The sequence below is a fragment of the Amphiura filiformis genome, chromosome 19 (assembly GCF_039555335.1).
Source record: "Amphiura filiformis chromosome 19, Afil_fr2py, whole genome shotgun sequence".
Classification (NCBI taxonomy): domain Eukaryota; kingdom Metazoa; phylum Echinodermata; class Ophiuroidea; order Amphilepidida; family Amphiuridae; genus Amphiura; species Amphiura filiformis.
The window spans coordinates 34,985,262-34,993,973 of NC_092646.1; the positions used below are offsets into that span (position 1 = coordinate 34,985,262).

Sequence of the window (8,712 nt, forward strand, 5' to 3'; positions counted from 1 at the left end):
AAATCCATCAAACCAGCAATCTCCTGGATTGGCGTGAACAGTCTCGCAATTCTTTCCCGCAATTTTACAAACTTTAAGGAAAGAAGATTAGATAATTGATAGCGTTCCATTCAGCGGAGTGATTGTCTTGCAACATCGTAATATTTGAATGCTTATAATTAATAGGGTTTCCCAGATTCCTTTTCCTTTGACCCCAGACGCATGTGAAAAATCCAGAGCATACGCATAATACAAAAGTTGTTACTTACCAATACCAACCATTGGAGCTCCAGGCAAAATTCCGGGGGGCAAATTTGGAAAATATGTATGCGGCGTCTTTAAGCGTTGAGTGTACGCCAGCGATATGAGACTGCGCCCAATGAAATGCGCACTGACGGCCGGGACTGACGGCATTGCCACATCATGGTGAAAAATATATACATTTGATCTTACTGATAACTTTCGATTTCATATAAGATTGTCCAAAACATTGAAGAAGGATAACCTTGTTTATACAAAATCTTCGTGTTTAAATATCGGTCCAATTACCTTCATCTATAACATCGAGGAAATAACCTCTTGACTGCCTGGTTTTCCGGGCTCTGCAAAATTCAATGCGTAAATTCATTACACGGTGGCGCCGTGTTTAGCGATAGGTTTGGACATTTGATTATAATTTATTATAATTTAATTCAATGTGTTTGTGGGTATAAGGACAACACGGGGGGTAATTATTATAATTATAGGCGCTACCAACCCTTCTGTCTCCTCCTTCTTTTACACTAATGGATAACACGCCGACACAACGAGGACCTCGAGCATGACAAGGACTTAGACACGGGTCCTCGAAACGAAATTCCTTTTGAAAAATCCTAAACGGGGTCCTAATCCATGTCATATGTAAACCCCCTCTAGGCCTATACCTAAACGTTAAAGGAACGTTCAATATTTTCACCGGGCGTGTGTTGGGTTTTTTTAATTCAAAAATTTAAGAAACCCCTTTCTAGATGTGTGTGTTTAAAACACAAATATGCAATTTATGTCAATTTGGATACTTGGATAAGTTGTTAGTGTGGACCGAAAAAAATTGTCATGGACAATCAAATTTGGCTCTTTTCTTAAAAAATGTTCATTTTTGCAGCTGGATTCCTTGTATCATTTCCTTTATGAAAATGTATACTTTTATGTACTTACCATCATTACCAGTCAACATTAATGGGTAAATTTTCTGGGGAAAATGTTCTGGATACGTGACCAATGCGTATCAAGGTGATTGTAACCTTGGTGGTGACCTCGCTATTCAAGTCTTAGTCATTTTGAATTGGAATAGTATTCCTGCCCGCAATTTCGATAGAAGTTATTAAATATTATGCAGTCTTAATTTCTGCACAATATCATCAAAACGTAATTTCAAAAGTTTTTACCTATTGAAAAATATTTACCTACAGCAAGTAACTTATTTAAGTTAAAATTATTACAGGGAAAATATGACACAACATCCAATGGGGGAGTAACACAAAATATATAAATAAAGTTAAAAACCCGACGTTTCTCAAGGGATAAAATAAGAGATCTGCTCTCAGTATAGTGGAGACCTGCTCTGATAAAAAAAAAGAAGATAAAAAGCTGCATTGACTGCAACATTGATTATAACAGCAGAAAATAAAAGAAATCTGAATAACAGTGGAGGCTGGGGTGGGTTGGGATAGGTGTGAAAAACCAAACGTATGGAGAACCAAAAGGGAAAAAAGAATGGAGAAAGGCATAAAAAATATGGTCGGCCAAGCAGGTCACAATGAGGGGAAATCGACAAGGGAAGGGAAAATTGAAAATAACCAAAATCTAATGAAAATGGGGACCACTGACCCCACAACCCGGCACACGGAACAGCCATGCGGTACCAACGTCTATGTGCGTTGGCATGACGTTGGTACCGCATGGCTGTCCCATCTATTTCTAGTGTGAACTGTTGTATCCTTTTGGATCCATCCTTTGGTTCCCTGCTGGTCAGTTGGAACAGATTTTCCCTGTTTTTATATTCTTTTAAGTTATTTTGCATGAAAGTAGGAATTCTTTCTATTCAAATACATTCGTAGACCACCCGCTGCCCTGGGTCACATTCCATAATGCTAATAATTATGTCTGCGCCCATGGTTGTCACGTGTCCAGAAAATTTTCCAGTGAAAATGTACCCATTAATTTGCATTACTTTTCAAGATACAATATAAAAAAAATGTTTAAAATTTCCCAATTTGAGTGACCTTGCCTGCCCCCCCTTAAGGGGGAAATCATATTTTTTTTGGGGCGGGGTCTTGTGTAGGAAAAGTTTGAACGGACACGATTTGTTGTTAAAACTCCCACTCTCCCGGCGTAAATATTGATCAGTCCATATTAACAAAAAAAGTAGTAGACTTACTACAACACAATATAGATTAGTCATATGAGAGATCATAAAACTATAAATCAAAATCCTGGTCATTTCAGGAGGATGAAATGTTGCATTTGGATGAATTTAAGCAGGTATGGCAATAATTATGTTGATATAGCTAGTTAAGTATAGCTTGTAAATTTAAATTTTAAAAACATGGTAGATTGATATTCATTGTTCTTACAAATAGGAGATGCGATTGTCCGTATTTCCCAGGAATATAGTCCAAACTGAGTCATCATAATGCAAATCACTCGCGGAAATTCTCTCGGTGTGACCTCCTGGTGAACTACCTATTTTGAATAAAAGAAGACATAAAGTCATAAACATCATAAACATCGTGTGCAGACAATCGAAGGCAATAAAACCAAATTAGTTTGATCTTTTGATTGACTATCGATGCTTGGTCGATCCTTATTATTCATAAAACTAATGAATTGACTTTTGTTAACTGTGATTACATGTGAAGCTGTGTATGTAATGATATTGAACAATACAAGTTTACCAGTAATTCTGATTAATTCAATTATATAGTTATAATTGAGTTAATCAATAACAAGCATCGAAGTAGTATCGTCGGTCGATCCAAGGATTGAACAAATTTGGTTCTGGTCCCTAAAGTGATATGTTTTATGGATTTCAAAAAATATATTTCAAAACTCACAACTTAATGTTAAAATTTAATAAATTTTGGTATAGGCTTTTACTAGCATTTAATAATTAATTTTTACTACAATTTAATAATCTAAAATGTACTTACAACATCTAAATTTAATCGTAACTCTTTTGTTTGTTATCAAGAACTTTATTTGCATCAATCACAATATTTCTGAATATTCCTGTAAAAACATGCAACTGCCCACAGTTTGAAATGTATTTTGCCCTAAATGATTAATGTTACCTTGACATAATGGTACCCTTAAGGGTCGCCGAATTGACCAATTCAGCATCAATTCTGCGCCCCCTCCAAGTGATGAAAGTCAAAATGTTCGATTAGTTTCCCCGCATTTAAGCACAAAATCAATTTAAGACCGATATTCAACTTCGTTATAACCTAACTATTAATTAGTGTTAGGCCACATTTGTGCAAAGGTTCGCGCAATAGTGTCAAGAAGGGGGGGGGGTGCATTATGTATCCTTAGCCTTGAGCTACGCCCACTGTATGGATTTCATCTTAAAATAATGACCATTAGATACCTGACCATAATAAAAAGGTATGGGGCTACGGACGTTTTCATTCGTAACACCAAATATTTTGATTCTCGCAGTCAAATAGTTCCTACATTGTTTTAACTGGAAAAATGGCTCATTTCGGGCGGAATTTCTCATATTCAGAACTCTCCCTGTTAAACGCCACCAAAATCAGGTAAAACTACATGATTTAGATACCAAATCATTAAATAATCAACATAGGTTGACCTGAGACTTTTCTTGTTTAAATGCATAGAACCGCAAACACCTTAAAATGGCAGTGGGCCCAACGAAGCTGAAAGTTACAATTAGGTAGGGTGAATTTTTACTAATAACCAATACCGTGATTATAGATTTCCTTACCCATGTTACCTCCATAGTTTCCACCAGATCCGCCAGAATCGGAACCGTCCACGTTGATATTAATAGGTGATTCACCGCCTCTGTTATAATTCAATACTGCGATTACCATTCCAGCCGCAGCTACAATCCCGACAATAAGTACCAGGATGCACAGGAGGACAAATACATTACCTCCTGCATCTTCTTTTGCGTATTTTCCTTGTCCCATTTTAAGCTACTATTTTCAACTCTTTCCTTGGCATCTACAATCTGCAAGATGTATTGGCAACTAATCTGCAGTAAACACGTCCAGTCGTATGATCGTAGTTATTGTGTTTTTCGGCTCAGGTCAGTGTTTGCTCGGATATGGTTGCTGATTTTAAATTAACCTATATTTGCAGTTGTTCAAATAATTAGAACAATATAGGATCGGAAAAGGTGTGACCGGTACAGATTTTGCGCCCAAATCGTCTCAAATTAAACACTTAATTGCGCTATCCAAGTTGAAATCCACACACCTCTATATGGAATACGTTACCTTAATATTCTGCACAGGGGTGTGAGTTGTGGGATTGCCTGAATGAGTGAATCCACTTGAAATTTACGCCCCATGAGTGGGATATTAATATCATGTCTTCTACAGGGCGGAATAGCTTATTGTTACCACCTTGAAATACATAACTTCGAATGAAGTGTAATCTTGTCGGTATAATATTTGAATATGTGTTCATTACGAATTAAGCTGAATTTATACTGCATCGCTGAGCGACGAGCGATTGGCATTTGACCAATAAGGTAGCGCGCTTTTCCCAACGCAACAAAAAGCGCAAATCACAATTGCTCAGCGATGTAGTATGAATTCAGCTTTATACTTGCTCTTCTACTATCTTCATGGAATTAAATAACGTTGACATTGACATTGACATTGATTAATTTTTCATTAATTTTATTGGAAAGTTAATTTTATAAAAGAATATATTTAAACCTTTAGTATAAAAATAAATCGGCACTGTGGAATGAAAAATAATATTTATAGTACTGTTTGCTCCAAGTTCTACTCTACCAAGCAAAATAAACGTATATGCTCTGTTAGTACGAATAGCTACTGCATGCGATTATTGCTGAAGGTCTGGTGTCTTTTATGGCTGCCACAAACCTCATTTGTTTTTATATATTTAATATATTATATATATGCGTGCAATGTAACTCGGCCTGCGGGCCGGGAGTTTGTGCTTATAAAATCACTAAAACGTTTTACATAAAAAAATACACTGCAGCAACATTTTTTAAAATGGTGTCAAAATGTTACTGTAAAATATTTTTGGTAAACATTTGTGAAAAAATATTTCGTTAACACTTAAATAACATTATGCTGGATTGTTTTGAAGCAAGTTTTGACAATTGTTTTTGAATGTTAGTAAAACAATTTCTATCCTATATATTGTGTATCCTTTATGTTAACGCAACATTTAAACGTGTTCTCTAAATGGGTTGTGTTTGCTCGGTTTACAGCATTACTCGCCTAGGTCATGATGAATATTTCTATACTTCTACAATATCTAAACACCACCATTGTTATTTGTGATGCGATCAAGCAAAATCAGTCGAAACTCGGCAATATTGATTTTGAGATATAGCCAAGGAAAGGAAATATTTTCTTTTGTTTCCTATTGTTTTGGAAACTCTTTAATTGCTCATACCTTTGGAGCTGGTTGTTCAAATTCAATGGGGTTTTCTACAAAATGCAGCTTTGTAAAGGTTTTTACTGTATTATAAGAAACTGAAAATTGATATTTCCGAGTTCCGACTGATTTTGCTTGATCACATCACATTTTACAGTCACCTCTTGTACGCGTAATTCCTGAATTTCAATTAATAACAACACCGAATATTTTTAATTGATATTAACTGCTTCACATAATTGTTATTAAATCTTTATACTTAAAACAATGAAGCTCCAATTATTATTGCCTATAGTATTCAGCAAGGTCCCTTAGTAGTGTCCGACTCCTCTTTCTGATTATCGCGTAAAAAACTAGGTCACGCGTTGCTGCGCAGCTTGCAGCTTGATTGGCATATGGTGCCAATGTAATGATAACGTGATTCAATTAACTAATCTGTAAACAGCGCCAAATCGGCAGACCGCAGAAGAACCTTGCCGAAAACTATCATATCATTCCAGAACATAAAAAGTTCCATGAATAAACTAGTGATGGAAGCAAATTTCCGCAGACGATTTTCCTGGTATACTTCCTGTATAAATTGAAATATACAATGTTTATTACTATTAGCCAAAACAAATTAGCAAAAAAATGTGAAGTAGAAATATTTGGGTACCTTAGAATTTAATAAAAATGTGCCGCTGAGAATATGAAAGTGGACCCATAGATATACCAAATTTTCAAGAAATTTGGACCCATTGATAAACCAAAATTCAAAATTTTCGGCCAAATTTAACCCATATTGTTTTAGTTTTTTACAAATTTTTGTGGACAATTTTGTCTACATTGAGGCAAACTGGGTTTTTTTCGAGAAAATTGAAAAACTTTTGAAAAAAGGACCCATTCATATACCAAAATTGGCTTAGAAAAAGGGTCATTGATATACCAAAAGGCCGATAATGCTATCCATATTTGCGGCACGTATGGTCATTTATATTAAGTACCACCCTGGAATCTCATCTACAAGTAGTTGCAAGTCGAATAAGAAAAAAACGTATGAATGTGATGAAACTCATAAATGAAGTTGCTTATTCAAAAAAGACACTTTTTCGATCACGGTAACAATTATTTGAATTAATGATAATAAAAGTAAAACGATTATTACTTCACTTACCATGTACACGTGGGTCATCGATGTCATCGCAGATTTCACGGTAGACTCGAGAGCTGAGCAGCTTCTCGAAAGCTGGATCCCACCAAGACTTCAAAAGTGAATCTTTGCGCATCATGAGCGATTCTCCTACGAATAATAGTATTGTGAAAATATGTTAATTTTTCCACAAACTTACGAATACAGGAATATTATAAACCGGTTCTATACGTCCCCAGCAAACACAAAACGTTTTCGATATCATTCGCAAAAGGTTATAAAAGGTTGTCAGAAAACGTTTAAATGTCGGGTTATATAAAGGGTATATTAAGAGTATAAAACGTTTTCATAACCTTAAAAACATTTTTGATAATCTACTGCTCAGCAAACAAAAATGTTTTACAGAAAACATTTAAATGTCGGGTTATATAAAGGGTATAAAGATGTTTTAATAACATTCCAAAAACATTCTTGAAAACTTGATACAAAACATTCTAAACAGAATGTTATTTTGTGGTTGAAAAAATATTTTGCGAAAAATGTTTGCCCAAAATATTTTCAATAACGTTTTAAAAACGTTTTCATGACCTTTATATAACCCGACATTTAAATGTTATTAAAAGGTTTTGAAAAAAACATTTTAAGAACATTTCTGTGTTTGCTTGGTTCAAACATTTTAACATAATGTTATTTAAGTATTGACACAATATTTGGCAAAAATGTTTGCAAAAATACTTTACAATAACATTTTTGAAAACATTTAAAAATATTGTTGTAGTGTGTTTTCATACAAAACGTTTTAAAACGTTATCATGACCTTTATATAACCCGACATTTTAATGTTATTAAAACGTTTTACCTAAACCAAAAGCCAAAATATAACTTATTTAAAACGTTTTTAAACGTTTTTGTGTTTGCTGGGTCGTTACAATACAAAAGAACAATGCTTCTGTATACGGGAATTACAAAAATTATGACGTGGTTTATCGAAAGGGGACACTTTTGGGCATGATTGTAAATGAAGAAATTGCAAGAAATCTGCCCGGGGGTGATTTTTCCACAATTTGGATTTGTTGCGAATTTATGATGTTAATAATGTTTAAAAAATTGTCTGATAGTTTCAGACCAGAATATTACTGGCATCTCGTATTTTTTCGGAATTTTTTAAAAGTCATTACTACTCTCAACATTGTCAATAATATTTTTAAAGGCCGATATCTCATTTTCCAATTTTATAATACCATAACTTATGAACTCAATATGTTCGCTTAGGAATGCAAAATACTTATATTTAAGATATGCAAAAAACGTAAAATTGATAACCTGCTCAAAAGTGTTTCTTTTTGATATACCACGTCACAATTCCATACGCTGGCGAAGTGATGTAATAATCGAATTAACTACCATAGCAATATGTGAAAACAATATATATCGCACTGCACTACAAGCAGGTTGCACTCATCACCTGCGTATGTCTGCAATCACAGATTGAATACAATACCGGTCTTTTCAAAGATACCAATCTTACAAGTGCGAGTGATCAGCATGATATGATTCAACGCAGAGGTACCGAGTGAACGTACCAGTGTAGCGCGGTACATTCAAAACTTGTTTTCACCTATTGCTATGGTAGTTAATCACTTTGCCAACGTATAGGGAAGAAAATAAAACAGAATTTATGCTCCATCACTTAGCGACGAGCGACTGGTATTTGACCAATGCGCGAGCGCTTTTCTCAACACAACAAAAATCGCTTTAAATCATTGCCAAAAATAAAAACACTTGTCATTTAGCGAAAGAGTTTAACTTCAGATTAAAATTAAATAAAATTCTGTTTCATTTTGAAATCGGAAGTGTATAATATATGACGTACCTCCAAGCAAGCAAGAATCAAATTTCTTGATAACCTCTAGTGATCTAGTTGCAACATTTGACAGGTCATCGGATATGAAGACGGCATC

The 8,712-nt window shown here is 34.7% G+C and overlaps 1 long non-coding RNA gene across 1 annotated transcript; it reads right to left on the minus strand.

Moving 5' to 3' along the window:
• Nucleotides 1-6,128: 6,128 nt before the first annotated feature.
• On the minus strand, nucleotides 6,129-8,712 carry LOC140141454 (uncharacterized). The gene is made up of 3 exons (XR_011857414.1): nucleotides 8,625-8,712; nucleotides 6,776-6,901; nucleotides 6,129-6,193 (listed from the first exon to the last, which is right to left on the minus strand). It is a non-coding gene; the product is annotated as an uncharacterized lncRNA (long non-coding RNA).